Here is a 15,185-nt window from a genome sequence, read left to right on the forward strand (position 1 = left end):
AGTTAAGAAATGAATACTTGGTATGCAGTCCACCAGATTTTCCAGAGAGCGATTCTGACAAAAGCTTTCCTGAAATTCAGATCAATGTGATTTATGACTCATGTGGTAATATTTTTTTTTAAAAAAAGGAAATCAGTTAGTCTTTTCTACTTCATTTTTAGTGAACCAATGTTTGCTCTCACAATTCGCCACATTCTTTGCTCAGGCCTCAAAGCTTCTCTAGTCAACAGCCTGTCCTAGAATTATGGTCAAGTGTAGTTAAAATTAAGTTCCTGACTATAGTTCCCAGAATTTGCAGTTTAAAAAACAATTTATTAAAATGTTTATTTGCCTCTAGCATTCTGGCATGGAGCTCATTCCTGAAACAGTCTCAAATATTACAAACAGCTTTGGTTAACAACGTAATATGAGATCCATGTCCACACCCACACCCATGTCCTCCTCCCCTCCCCCTTCCCCAGCAGTCTGGGAGAAATAAATATCTCTTCTCACTCAGAGAACTTCAGCTCATTGGTCATTTTTCTTTTCACCTGCTGAATTGAAGCAGGTCCTTCCTCTTCTTCTTTAATGACCCACACTTGAACCTGACGACAGGTCCTCTTGTTTCCTCAAGAGTCTGGTACCAGGGGGACCCTACCATAGAGCCCCGGCCCCCTCCAGGTGTGTAATGGGAAGTATGAGATGCAGAGACAAGGATTTCTGCAGAGTCCTGAGTTCTGGTCTCAGCTGTGCTGTTAATGTTGTACTCTGACCCTTGGGCAGTTATGGAACCATTTTCTGATGCTATTAATCTAAAAATTAGAGCTAATACTACCTTCCCCACTGAATTCACAGGACGGCTGAGAAAATACTAAGGAAAAAAATATATATAAAGTGCTTCCTTGATGGATAAGGTTAAAATAACTTTACAGTTCAGACCTTAGGCTTGGGTTGTGCCCACTGGCCTTCCCCATTCTCTGCCTTGATTTCCATGATGCTGCATTCAACTTGCCCACCCAGGTATTTCCAACCTCAACCTGCTCCCACCTTCTTGGCCCCCAGAACTTCCCCAATTACTGGTCCCTTATCCCAACACACTGGCCTGTGCTTTCTCAGCCAGATGATAATTGACTAATTGGGAAAACAATCCAAACTTGTGATGAAATGGGTCATACTGTGCTCCCTTCTCCAGGCAACACATAGCAATCCCCGGACCACCGTGGAAGTTACGTTCCTGGAAATACCAGAGTTGACAAAACCATGCTCAGCAATGCCAAGGTCTTCTCACAAAGAGGAGATGGAAGGAAAGTAGCACTACAAATAAATGTTTTTATATATATTTTTGAAATACAAAAAGAAAAGGCTTCTAGAAGGCATTTACATATAGACCACACTCATCTATGTTTAAAACCTTTTCCCAGTGTTTAGGAAATATTGCTGTTACCTTCAAACATAGATTCTTTCTCTAGTTTTCTATTACACAAACTCTAGATTTTTCTAAAATTAAAGTCACAAGCCTGACTGGTATGGCTCAGTGGTTGAGCATCAACCTATGAACCAGGAGGTCATGGTTCAATTCCCAGTCAGGGCACATGCTGGGGATGCAGTCTCCATCCCAGTGTGGGGAGTGCAGGAGGTAGTCAACCTATGATTCTCTCTCATCATTGATGTTTCTATTTCCCTCTCCCTCTCTGAAATCAATAAAAATGTATTTTAACATATAAAAGTAAATAAATAAAATAAAAATTAGAGTCACAAACTGAAGCCTTTTTATTGTATCTGGCCCAAGGGTTGTTGTTTTTTTTCTCACACAGTATTTAAAAAAAATTTTAATTTGAATGCCTTTAGATAGGGCATGTTCTTTCCTAATTGCCATAGTCCACACCACTCTCTATTGTTCACCCCTGCTCACATCTGTATGTTAGCATAAAGAATACAGAGTAGGAATCAGAAACCCTAGGTGCTAGTTCAACTAAGACATACATTAGAAGTAAAATGTTATTCCATCTGTCCCATATGCTAGCATTACAGTCTTGGTCTCATCACTTCTCTCTAAGCCTCAGTTTCTTCTTCTGAATAATGGAAGTACCACCATCTTCTCTCCAAGATTGATGGGAGGGTCACATAAAATAGTGTATATATGGGATTCATATATTTTAAAGGGTACTATAAGTGTATATAGTATTTTTAAGTAACTGCTCCCGTCCAGTACAAGACACTTCTCTCTCTCTCTCTCTCTCTCTCTCTCTCTCTCTCTCTCTCTCTCAATCCCATTACCATCTGCCAACCAAACTCTGCAAGTTGAAGAAATATAGGAGAAGACAATAAAGGGTCATTTACCTTGGTAGTTAATGCCCTATATGGATTCTGTTTATACAGGACTGTCTACAATTTTTCAGTCTAGGAATTACTCCGCACAGTTGCTTAATGGCCCTTTTATCTTCTCTTTAATCACATCTAGGACTTCTCACCATCCCCCCCATTAAAGTTCCCATTTGTCTCTTTGATCATCCTCCTGATCCTTATTTGTATGCAGAACTGTCTGTGACACGTGCTGTATTTCTGGGCTAGCTGATAGCAACCGAGGCCAAACGTACCAAACAGCCAAGCAAAAGGTAGGAAAAGCATATTATCCTAAACCACATAAAGCATGCATGCTTGTATGTGCTTGAGCATGCATACAGGCATAGAGCAACAACAAAAATGGCACATTCGATGCTATGTTGGGGATACTTTCACTAGAGTGGTGGCTCCCAATCTGGCCTCAGGAACTTTAAAAATAGATACACATACCTGAACTCTGACAACAGAGATTCTGATGTAGTTTGTCAGGGTAACGTCCAGACAGAAGGCACTGCTTTGTTTCAGAAAGCTCCTCTTCCGCAAAGTCATGTAGTGAGTAACCAGCATTGAGAACATGATAATAGGACAAATCTTAGAACTTGTCTTGTCTTATATGCAACTGAGTCTTTCTGAGTGTTGATCAATGGACATTCTTATCTTTTTAAGAACACAGACATTCTCCCCTAGAATTACACGTTTTCATGATCTGCTCCTCTAACAATTCCGCTCCCAGGAAACAGTCTTACAGAAATGCAACTCCACTGTGTAAACACAGAAATGCAAAGCGACACTGTGAGTAACCATTAGAAGCTACCCAAGTGCTCATTCATAAAGAATTGGTTTTTAAGTAAAAAAATAAATAAGGCACAGCCAATGCAATGAAACATTATACAGCCCTTAAACAGAATGGTCAAAATCTGGAAGTCTACCCTGAGAAAAAAATTTAAATGAAAAAAACACAAACAAGTTGTAGAATAAAACATATGTAAGATATATTTTTGGATCAAACTCTCACCCTCAAATGGATGACTAACACAAATTATAGAATCTCAATAAGCGGTTCTTGAATGGAAAAAGTTCTACACCTATAAACATCAAACTATCTCTCAGGAATGAGATGAGATGGGAGGAAGGGGAGACTTCTACTTTTCACTTGATATTCCTCTTTATTATTTAAATGTTTATAAATGGGCTACATTATGTTTATAATTTTTTAAACAGAGGAAAAATAGTTGCCAGTGACACCCACTCCTCTCACACACATTGCCTTCCAGCTCGAATGCTCATCTGGCTGTTTAAATAAAAATGATGGATGCTCCACTGGCTGAATTTCTCTGCAGATCAAAAACACCCTGCATCTTTTCCATTCAGCATTCCATTAAAGTGTCCCCGAGCCAAGTCCTGTGTGTGGGAAAGTGTGTCTTGGTGTGTGTGGATCCTGCTGTAGTTACAACAGCCCCTCCCCTTGGTAACAATTTAACACCCACACGCATCCTCAGGAAGGTCAAAAGGGAAAGGGAAGAATGAAAAAACATGCTTTAGAAATGTGAACTAGCTCCCATTTCCAAAATTATTTCCCCCCACATTGCAAAACGACATCATGCGTGCTGCTAGGAGTGTCTGGTGGCTTTAATGAAATGAGTGGTGATATCGTCCACAGAAAAAGCAGGGAGCTGGCAGCATGCTTTTCATCGGAAATGAGGCACTGTGCTGGAAACGGCATCAGAGTTTTACAACACGAATTTAAAAGTCATCATGCTTAATGCTGGACCCTTTCCAGAAGTCATACAGGAGGTGTTGTGGCCATTTTGAAATGTTAGAGTCCTAGGGAAGGAAAAATCATGGAATTTCCATTATACATGGAAAATCAGCACCTTCTCAGATGAGAAAAAAAATTCAAGATTCTATTCACAAAAGAGAAAGAAGGTAATTTCCTATAATTTTACCTTTGAAACTTCAACTTGAATCTTTGGGAGGCTTAAGTGGCAAAGCACAAATTCTAATCATCGGCATGTTTTAAGGTGTTTCGGGGGAAGAAACATCTTGGGGGGCTCGTGACGATGTTTAGAAAGTGTTTTGTGGTACAATGCTTTTCCCTAGCCTACTGTGACAATCTTTCTCCCTCTGAAGGAATGAATGAGTACAATACACAATATACAGGAATTCTTAGACACATAGATTTTAATATTAGCTTTACCCTCAAGTCCTTGTGTATCGCAAGCATGTTTCTAAAACGTTCTGTGTCCTAGCATTATTACCCCTAAAACATGAATGCACATACCTGCAAACCTGATAGAGCTATCATGAAAATAAATGTGAGGATATGCAATAAGGCATTAAAAGTTAAGTGACTGTTAATAGAGGCAGTTTAGTGGAGATAGAAGTGATACTATCTAAAAATGAACTACGTCAGGTAACTTCCTCAAGCTTGTTTCTTCATCTATGAAATGGAAGGACCAAGTGATAATAAAATCAACAAGTACTTAGTCCCCCCAACATGCTAGGCCCTGTTTTCTGGCAGCTGGGAGGGGTAATTGTTCTATTCTGCCTACTCACAGGGATATCGTGGCATCAATCCACGCAACACCCGTCAAATATTTTGGAAACCATGAAGTATTGTGGCTTCATCCAAGATTATTACTCACCCCTTTTGCAGATGTTTCATTTTATTGAGCATCTGCTATGTTAAAAAAAAAAAAGGAATCAGAAGAATTCTGCTTCTGAGAGCTTAAAGTGGATGGTGACCGCTGAATATACTGATAGAGTTATAGTTGTCTTTAAAAAGTAAATGACACAGCCCTACCTGGTTTGGTTCAGTGGATAGAGCATTGGCCCTTGGACTGAAGGGTCCAGGGTTTGATTCCAGTTAAGGACACCTACCTTGGTTGCAGGGTCAACCCCTCGCCCTGGTCAGGGTGCCTAAGGGAGGTAACCGATGGAGGTGTCTCTCTCACATCGATGCTTCCCTTTCTCTGTCTCTCCCCCTCCCTTCTCTCTAAAAATCAATGGAAAAATATCCTCGGATGAAGATTAACAACAAAAAGTAAATGATTCAGTACTACAAAAGAGTGACAGTCCAGTTTCCTGAGCGACTCTGGAGAATGTGTGGCTCAGGAAGGATTCCTAGAGAAGACTGGTCTGGGCTGACTGGCTGCTGCTGCGAAGGTGCCTAGCAGCCCACCAGTACTGCATCCATTCAACAGCTGTTTACTGAGCACTTACTATGTGACAGACCCTGTGCTATGCAATGTCATGGGATATATTCGCTGAGGAAACACACGTGGTTCTTGCCCACGTGGAATTTAAGCCATCATATATTTCCCCCCAGTGCTTCCAAGCACAGGCTTTTAGTCTGGATATAGAAAATGCTCCTCCTCTAGATGGACTAGACCCAGTGGTGTGCAGAGAAACCAGCTCTGAGGGGGTTAGAAGAAGAAGGGAAGGAAGAAGCCCTGATTTGTAACATTTGCCAATTTCAATGGTGTAAATATTCCCTCTGTAGATGATTTAAAGCTACCAATGGTTTGATAACAGGCTCGAAAAATTCTTGAATGCTTAATCATTGGTTTTCATAAGCCATTCCAAGCCAGCTCTAGCACACTTTTGGAGACCAAAGTGTTTCTGTTTTCTACTTAGCCTTAAAAAATGACAACATGTTGAGTATCCACCAAATGCCTCTTAATTTCGATCTAAATTCTTCCTTTGGAATCTACAATGTCCTTCCAAGATGTCCCCAAAAGTCCACAGGACAATAGCCTGGGTGACTCCATACGAGCCCTCACCCTGTGATCACACCATCTTATGAAACAAAAGTCTCGAGAGTCAAATACAAAACAAAAACAAACCAAAAATCTGCACATGACTCTTTCAACCTTATGGCATGATTTCTCGGCTAGAAACCAATTCAAGTGGTTAGGAAATAATTAATGTCATCGTTGGGAAGAAAAAACAAACAAGGTCAGAGAGAGAGGACCCTGTCCATAAGCCCTTCACTTGGCCAACGGCTCTCCCCGCACCAAACACACGCTGGTTCAAGGGAACAAACATTCCAAATGACTGTTGGGCGGGACCCAGAGGTCCTTGCCCAAGGAGAGAGCTATTTGCTATTCCCCAAAAACACTCCAGGCAAAAGTACATGCTACATTAACACTTTGCTTAGCAACAAGTACAACTGCCAAGTGCGTGTGGAGAAGCTACCTGGGCAAGACACTGCCCTTGAATGGTCTAGAATACACTGTCCGCCCGCTGGAAGCCACAGTCTGGTTGGACTGAGTTTATATATACTTGCAAAAGGGTAGCTCAGGGGAGCAAAATCAAGACTGCCACAAACTAGTGGTTTTCAAGTGATATGCTGGGGAAGGGTCAGTCAATTCCAAACCCCTCGAGGTTGTTTCCATGTGTCTACCTGCTTAATCTTCTCCTCACCCTCTCCACTACAGTCACAGAAAACTTGTCACTGGGCCTCCATTGCCTCGTCTGTACAAAGGAAATATATCTATTCGATGGGATGCCTGAGACAATCAATCTAATGTAAAATGTTTGGCCTGTAATCAGTGCTAAATAAGGTGTTAGCCACTGGTATTATTATTATTATTATTATTATTATTATCACTGCTGCTATTGCTATGCTAGCGTTATTATTTTTATTGCCCGTGCTGCTGCCTCTCTGAAGAGTGACATCCCAGGAGTGCCAATTTTTCACTGAATAAAACCTGTGGAGCCGAAACCGGTTTGGCTCAGTGGATAGAGCGTCGGCCTGCGGACTGAAAGGTCCCAGGTTCGATTCCGGTCAAGGGCATGTACCTGGGTTGCGGGCACATCCCCAGTAGGAGATGTGCAGGAGGCAGCTGATCGATGTTTCTCTCTCATGGATGTTTCTAACTCTCTATCTCTCTCCCTCTATCTCTCTCCCTTCCTCTCTGTAAAAAATCAATGAAATATATTTAAAAAAAAAAAAAAAAAACCTGTCGAGATGTGCATCTGCAGGGGGCCTCGGGATCCTCCCGCTTCCGGATGCAGAGTCCCTGAGGGGAGGGTGGGCCATGGGGCTGCACATGGAGGCAGGGCCACCAGGCACTGGACGCTTTGAATTCCCTGGGAGACAGGCTCAACTGGGCCCTGGCAGAAACCCGCCTTGGGGACGGCAGTCACGGGACCATTCCCAGCCGCTGTGCTTCACATTCTCGCCCCAACACAAAAGGGAAGGATGAGTGACACCTCAAACAACTTGGGAGAGTCTAACAACAATTTCCAACTTCAAACAGGCCACACATGAAAGTTGAAGGCTTTTGCTACAAACCCAACCACTGGGAAATCACTGCCTGGCTGACATTAATTCCCCAGTTACTGTGAAGCTGTTAGTGAAAATGCAGCTATTTTATTCCAAGTCCTTTAACATTTCAATCTAGGGCATGGGCAATGGGGAGCAAATCCAGGTCAGGTCCTGCTTTAATCCCCAAACTGAGTATCGGTGGCAACTCCACAGGGAATGCAGGCCCTGCGGTGAGGGTGGGGGAAGGTGAAGGGCAATTTGAAATTATTTAGATCCTATTCGAACTTGCTCCGTGTTGGCATCAATATACAATGGTCACTATTGTTGTTGGTATTGTTTTTTTTTTTTTCTTTATGTGTAATCCCACACTGCATTTTTATAGCATTTTGGAGCCCACAAAGCTGAGCTGTATAGGTTGTCATGTTTGATTTCATCAGATTTGTGAAGACTGGACAAGTTCAGTTTCAGAATGACAAGGTCAGGAATAGAAGGAGCCTCTGAGATCATGCTCGTTCTGTTTGAGGATGAGCCATCTCTGGAGAAGGTGTCGATCATGACCTCACTGCCCGGCAATGTCAGAACTGGAATAGCGTCCAGATCACCAGACTTCTGGATTTAAACATTGAAAACACTCACTGAGTATCCCTTATTGCCGTGGTATGCAGACTGGGGACTGGAGGAAAGGTAAAACCCGGGTTTTGGAGGAGAGCTCAGTCTAGTGGGAAAACAATCAGCTACATGGGTAATGACAGTGGGCGGGAACAGATGAGGTACTGTCAGTGCAGGCTGAGATAGAAATATCTCTGCTCAGGGTTTCCAACTGGCTTAGAGATGTTCGGGGGACACAAAGTCTTAGCATTTTGGATGAATGCCGCATAGGCCCATTGTTGTTGCTCTTTAAAATCACACAGGGTGGAAAAGTACAAAGACAAAAGTAGAATTTACACTCAGATGTCACTCCCCAGAGATAAAACAATGTAAAAAGTCCCGTTTAACATCCTTCCAAATATCTCTTTGTCGTATCTGATTCTGCATAACTATAAGTACAGATACGATTATGGATACATATATTCACATATGCAAGCACACCATACATGCTGACTTGTAAACTCGTTTTTTTAATTTACCATGTGACACAGACAAATGTTAGCATCAATAACAATAGGATTACCCCATCATTTCTAGAAGTTGAATGCTATTTTACTCCATGGATGTGCCATATTTAACCAGGAGCTTTTTAGATGGTCATGAAGGTGGTTTGTAATTCTTTGTCATTATCAGCAATGTGATGTGGGTCCTCTGTACGCACCTTGCACACTTGGGTGAGTGTCTCTGGAAGACAAATTCCTAAAAGTGAGATTGCTCTGATGACTCACACTGCTGATTTGATACAAATCGCTGAGTTGCCTGAGAGGTTTTCTTTCTTGCTTGCTTTCTTGCTTTCTTTTTTTAATATATTTTATTGATTTTTTACAGAGAGGAAGGGAGAGGGATAGAGAGTTAGAAACATCGATGAGCGAGAAACATCGATCAGCTGCCTCCTGCACAGCCCCTACTGGGGATGTGCCCGCAACCAAGGTACATGCCCTTGACTGGAATTGAACCTGGGACCCTTCAGTCCGCAGGCCAACACTCTATCCACTGAACCAAACCGGTTAGGGCATCTTTCTTTCTTTTTGTAATATGGGATACTTCACAAATTTGCGAGTCATCCTTGCGCAGGGGCCATGGTAATCTTCTCTGTAGCATCTAATTTCAGTCTATGTAATGCCCAAGCGAGCACCCTAGGGGTTACTTTTCAATGTTTAGGCCCTGGACACCCAGTTATGGATGCCCCATCCCTGCTTTTAAACTCATTGCTCACTCCCCACATTTTGTACGAAAGGCCAGGGCAGAGACATGGGGCAGGAAACACGTTGAACATGTGCCTGGCTCTGCGAGATCCGTTACACACATGTTCTCGTGTAAGCCACACACCGCTCTTGAGAAGTCAGTATGATTCTGTCTACTTTATATATGAGAACTTGGAAGCTCAAAAGCTGGGTTCATTTCTCAGACAGAAAGAGAGAGAAGTTTAACATTGAAATTTGGACATTCATGGGGTCACCAAATGCCTGGGCCCTTGACTGTAATAAAAGTGGGGTGAAGAAGACAAGCTGTATCTACTTTGAATGTCTCTGCCTTCCACTGTCCCTTTGTCCTAGTCCTATGAACACCCGTTAGAAACCAGTGCTAAGGCTGAGTGCTCTGCCAACCCTCCCCTATAAATGTCAGCACCTGCTTGGGGCTCCCAAGATCGGCCGTTGCCCTCCCTGTGGGGCTGCCTTTTTTATGAGTTTAGGTCTGAGAAACAAGTTAGTTTCCTACTTCTCCAAGATCTTAAAATAGGAAAGATCAGCCAGAAGCTAGGAGGGGAAGCCAGCCAAGGTGTATGTTTGCTGGAAATAAAACCGATAGGCCCTCGGAGGCCAGGGGGAATGGACTGGGGGACTTTTCTTCACCATCTGTTTCAGCCTCCAATGTGTCTTGATAGATGGTTTTCACTTATTACCCATTACTCACCTCATCTCTCTCTCCCTGAGCTGTTCCTTGAAATATGGTTCTCTCATTTGAATAGCAATGACTAAGTGTATTGGAACTTACTTAAATACGTTCTAAAAGCATTAAATTGGGAACACACAATTCAGCAAATGTACCAATTGCCAAACTCTAGTAAAAACTGTAGTGATTAAAACAATTTAATGCATGAAACACGCATTCAGGAAGGCAGAGAGAGAGAGAGAGTAAGATTTTCCAGTGCGATGTCAGCCTGGTGGTGGATACGTCGGAAGAAGTGGGTGGAGGCCATTGCCAAGAGAAAGTGAAATAATTGATGAAGACCCAAAGGGAAATGCCCTTGATCTTGAAGTTATTACCTCATTTCATGAAATACCCTAAAAGTCAATGACAGACCATAAAGTCAGAAAGTCAATTGTTTTTCTTTCCCTTGGATACAATTCTAATATGTGCATATAAACATGTCAGACAGCTTTCTAGGGAAAAAAAACCCTATCGTTTGGGGCAGGGGTCATGTTTTCATATAGCCTTATTATTCCCATTATGAAGTGGACACTCAGGTATTTGGCCCCAGACTTACATCCACACCCAAGTGACTGGGTGATTTATAACTTGCTATCCACATTCTCATAACTATTTAGTAAATTGTAAAACCTCAGACGAGGCTTGACATTTATCAGGAAACAAAATACACACACACAAGACTCACAAACACACACTTAGCAAAATGATGTCATAGAATAACCACCATCTCAAAGTGCCTTTACCCTGGATCCAGATTCTAGTTATAGCTTCCTAACTTCCTAACTTACTTCCTTCTTCCTTCCTTCCTTCCTTCCTTCCTTCCTTCCTTCCTTCCTTCCTTCCTCCTCTCCTTCTTTCCTTCCCCCTTTCCTTTTTCCCTTCCTTTCTCCCTCCCTCCATCTCTTCCTTTCTTTTTTGCTTCCTTTCTTTTATTTTTTTTCCCTTTTCTCCTTCTCTTTCTCTCCCTCCCCTCCCCTTCTCTTTCTTTTCTCTCTTCCTTTTGATATCCATAATCAGGGAAATAAATTATTGACTTAATCTTGCCTTATTCCAAATGACTTCACCCTCTTTTACTTCAGAAACAGTGCTAAACATCTTAGAAGAAAATGTTTCTTGTGTGATGATCAATCCCAATACTTCCTGCTTCTACAACTGCAAACAGGGAGCATCAAGAAGCACAGGAATAAAACTGTGCATTTCTCCCAACAGAAAAAATGATTTTGTTTATTCAGCAATAACTAAGTATTTACTAAGGTTCTCTGATGATAGGCCTTGGACCTCATGCAGGGGCTACGGCAATGAACAAGAGGGATACGATTCCTGGTTTCACTGAGCTTAGAATCCAGTTGATCAATATTTAGCTTGAGGAACAACATTGTGGATATGGTCTGCTACCGTCCCAGGCATTTATTTCTCCACATACGTCACCATGGGGCCCATGGGATTTAACACCATCTTTAACTTCAGAGGTGGGTCCTGATTAACCAAAATAATTAGTATAACTTCATCCCTATTGCAAGTTTTGTATCAAGAATGGACAGGTGAATTGTGTTGTTCTAATCTAACTGAGGAGTCTTTTTTAAGGATTGAGGAAGAATAACTTCTCTCTCTCTCCCTTCAGTGCCCTCCTCTCACCCCTCTTGGTCATGAAAGAGGAAATAATCAACCATCTTGTGGCCATGAAGAGGGCCAGCCCTACAGGGAACACGGACAGCAAAACAGAGAACAGGAAGAAATCAGGTCCCAGATAAGATGATAAGCTACTGGATCAAACCCCACCTGAAGCTTCTTGGCTGTCAACTACTTCCTTTATCTATATACCAATTTGAGTTTCATTTTCTACCACTTAGAGATAAAAGACTACCAATATACAAATGTTCTACCTAAACAAAATATGACATATTATATATCAAATCTATTTGAATTACTCTGTTTTTGGTGAAAAACATTATATATTATGTAATTGGCACCTTAAGAATTATACTGAAGAGAGGATGTGATGGTAATCTTGGGATCCTAAACATCTCCACGTTCCCATAGTACTCTGACACCTTCACAAACTATTAATATGAGATAGATTGTTGCCCACATGCTAAATATTCCTGAATATTGTCTTTTAAAAAATATTTGTAACACTCTGACCCATAATTTCTACCCCTGTGATCTCAAGTCTTGTTCTACCTCTCTCTTCCTGAACTTCCTCCCCGTACCCTGCCCCCCCCCCCCCCCCCCGGCCCACACACACACACACTCTGAACTCAGCTACACTGTCTTTCTTCCAGTCCTAAGGTTCTAAGGTTCCAACCAAGATCCTTCTTATCTCAGGCCATCACACTTCCTCTTCTCCACCAGAATATTCTCCCCTCTCTTCTTTTCCTAATGAACTCTGATCCCAACTTCCTAGGGAAAGTCTTTCATGAAAACTACACTAGGCTGAATCCTACTATCTTAAGAGTTCCCTACATGCTGTTGCACTCATTAAATCTAGATTTTTTGGTAGATTCTGAAAAGTAGTTTTAAAAAAAAGTAGAAAGTTTTATAAAATAATAATTTTTGAAAAACATTTAAGATCTGTGTTCTGTTAGACTGCAAGTCTACTGATGGCAGGGTCTTGCTGTTATTTTATAACCAATTATTATATCTGTGCCTTTCACACAGTGAATGTTTAAAAATACTTATTAAGCCGAAACCGGTTTGGCTCAGTGGATAGAGCGTCGGCCTGCGGACTGAAAGGTCCCAGGTTCAATTCCGGTCAAGGGCATGTACCTGGGTTGCGGGCACATCCCCAGTGGGAGATGTGCAGGAGGCAGCTGATCGATGTTCCTCATCGATGTTTCTGACTCTCTATCTCTCTCCCTTCCTCTCTGTAAAAAATCAATAAAATATATTTAAAAAAAATACTTATTAAATGAGTTTCATAAAGGTCTTCATGATACTGAAGTTAAAAGAAAATTGCACAATGAGTCAGGAGGCCAGGGATCTACCTTTCTCCGTCTTATCCTTTGTGGGCTATCCTCCTGAATTTTAAACATGCTGGTGTTTCATAGTCCTCTTGGTATACTTAAGGGAATCCAAATGGAAATATTTAATGCCTGAAGGTAGCCTTGGTTTAACTGTGATATGTGTCAATGATGACATGCCTATAATCAGTTGAAAAATTTACCTGAGCAAATAAATCTAAATTTTTTGGTAGATTCTGAAAAGTAGTTTAAAAGAAAAAGTAGAAAATTTTAAGAATCCCCCCTAAATTAGGCTTATAAAATCCCAAATCATTAGATTTCAAATTGTTAAAACATTTTTTTCATTTAATAATTTGAGATAATAACTTACTGAGCAATCGTTATATTCCAGTAAGATATTCTGCTCAATGTAAATACAACCATACCAACATTTCTTTGTTACTATTTTAATGATACATCTTCTTTCCACCCTTTTGCTTTCAACCTAACTGTGATTTTACAATTAACTTGTATCTCTTATAAATGGTACATAGTCGGGTCCTTTTTAAAAATTCATTTTTTGAAGTGTATTTACTCCACATACCTTGATTGTAATTATGATAATCACTGGCTTTCAGTTTCTATTTTTCACATATATCCTTTATTTTTTTTTATTCCTGCTTTCTTGCCTTCTTTTGAATTCCTCAAGTATTTTTTACTCAATATTTTCTCCTCGATTACCTTTTTAGTGATATATAGCTCTATTTTATTTTTAGTAATTATCCTAGAGATTTCAGTATGCAAGCCTGAGTTTAATAGCCTATGCTGTCAGTACTGTGACCATTTCCTGAGTAATAAAAGAAACATCAGTTTCACAACTTTTTTTAGGCTTCTACCCTTTGTGCTCTTGTTGACATATCTTTTTACCTCTATGCTGTTATCAATTCCACAAGACAGTTTTATTATTGTTGCTTGGATCAGTTAATATTTGTTTATATCTACCAACCCATTTACCCTTTCTGGTGCTCTTCATTGCCCCCTGCTTTTACTGGGCATTGTTTTCCTTCAGCCTGAAGAATTTCCTACAATACTTTTTGGAATGTCTATTTACTAACAGTGAATTCTCACATACTTTAGTCTTTCTTTCTAATTCATTATTGGATAATATTTTTTGTGGGGTATAGAAATACAGATTGGCACATTTTTCCCCTCTCATCACTTTAATTATGTAATTTCTTTGTTTCTGGCTCCAATATTTTTTTTTAAGTTAGATATCATTTCTTCTTTGACGGTAAGATGTCCTTTTTTTCCTGTTTTTATTTTATTTTATTTTTTTGTCTTTTGATTTTTTAACAGCTTAAGTAAGATGTGCCTATGTACGTGTTTTTTTTTTAAAAAATCCTATTAAAGTTTATTGAGCTTCTTGAATCTGTGGGTTAATGTGGGTTAATAGTTTTTATCAATTTTGGAAGTTATTGACCACTATCTATTCAAATATTTGCTTTTTCCTCACTGTTTTCTATCTTTTGGAATCCACACATCTATTATATCTTTTGATTGTTTCCATATGGCTTTTGTTCTTCCTTTTCTTTTTTCCCTTTATGCTTCAATTTCAATATTGTCCATTAAACAGTCTTTGAGATTATGATATCTTTTACTCTAGCCAGACTCGTTTGTATATCATTTTGCAGTTCTAGGATGTCCATTTAATCCTTTTAAGACACTATAATTCTTGGTTAAGTTTCAAATATTTTCCATATTTTCATCTATTTTGACAATTTTCCTCTCAATTTTTCTTAGCATATTACTCATAGTTATTTTAAACTCTTTATCTGCAAACTCCAATACCTAGATTATCTGCAGGTCTATTTCTATTGGCTGTTTTGTTTTCTTGATTATTGCTCACATTACTGGCTTCTTTCCTGTCTGGTAACTTTTATTATATGCTGAACATTGAGCTAAAAGAACCATAGAATCCTTTACAACATTCTCTACCAACAGGGGTTCTACTTTTCTCTGTTTGACAGAGATAGGGAGACGCTGATCACTATAATTCTATCAGGAATTAGTTC

General features: G+C 40.3%; 1 non-coding gene across 1 annotated transcript; it reads right to left on the minus strand.

The window, feature by feature from the left end:
* Positions 1–9,271: 9,271 nt before the first annotated feature.
* LOC139011840 (U6 spliceosomal RNA) lies at positions 9,272–9,377 on the minus strand. Its single transcript, XR_011471669.1, has one exon. It is a non-coding gene; the product is annotated as a U6 spliceosomal RNA (small nuclear RNA).
* Positions 9,378–15,185: the final 5,808 nt, after the last annotated feature.

The sequence above is a fragment of the Myotis yumanensis genome, unplaced genomic scaffold, assembly GCF_028538775.1.
Source record: "Myotis yumanensis isolate MYYU_CA2020_CCGP unplaced genomic scaffold, mMyoYum1.0.hap1 SCAF_5, whole genome shotgun sequence".
Lineage (NCBI taxonomy): Eukaryota > Metazoa > Chordata > Mammalia > Chiroptera > Vespertilionidae > Myotis > Myotis yumanensis.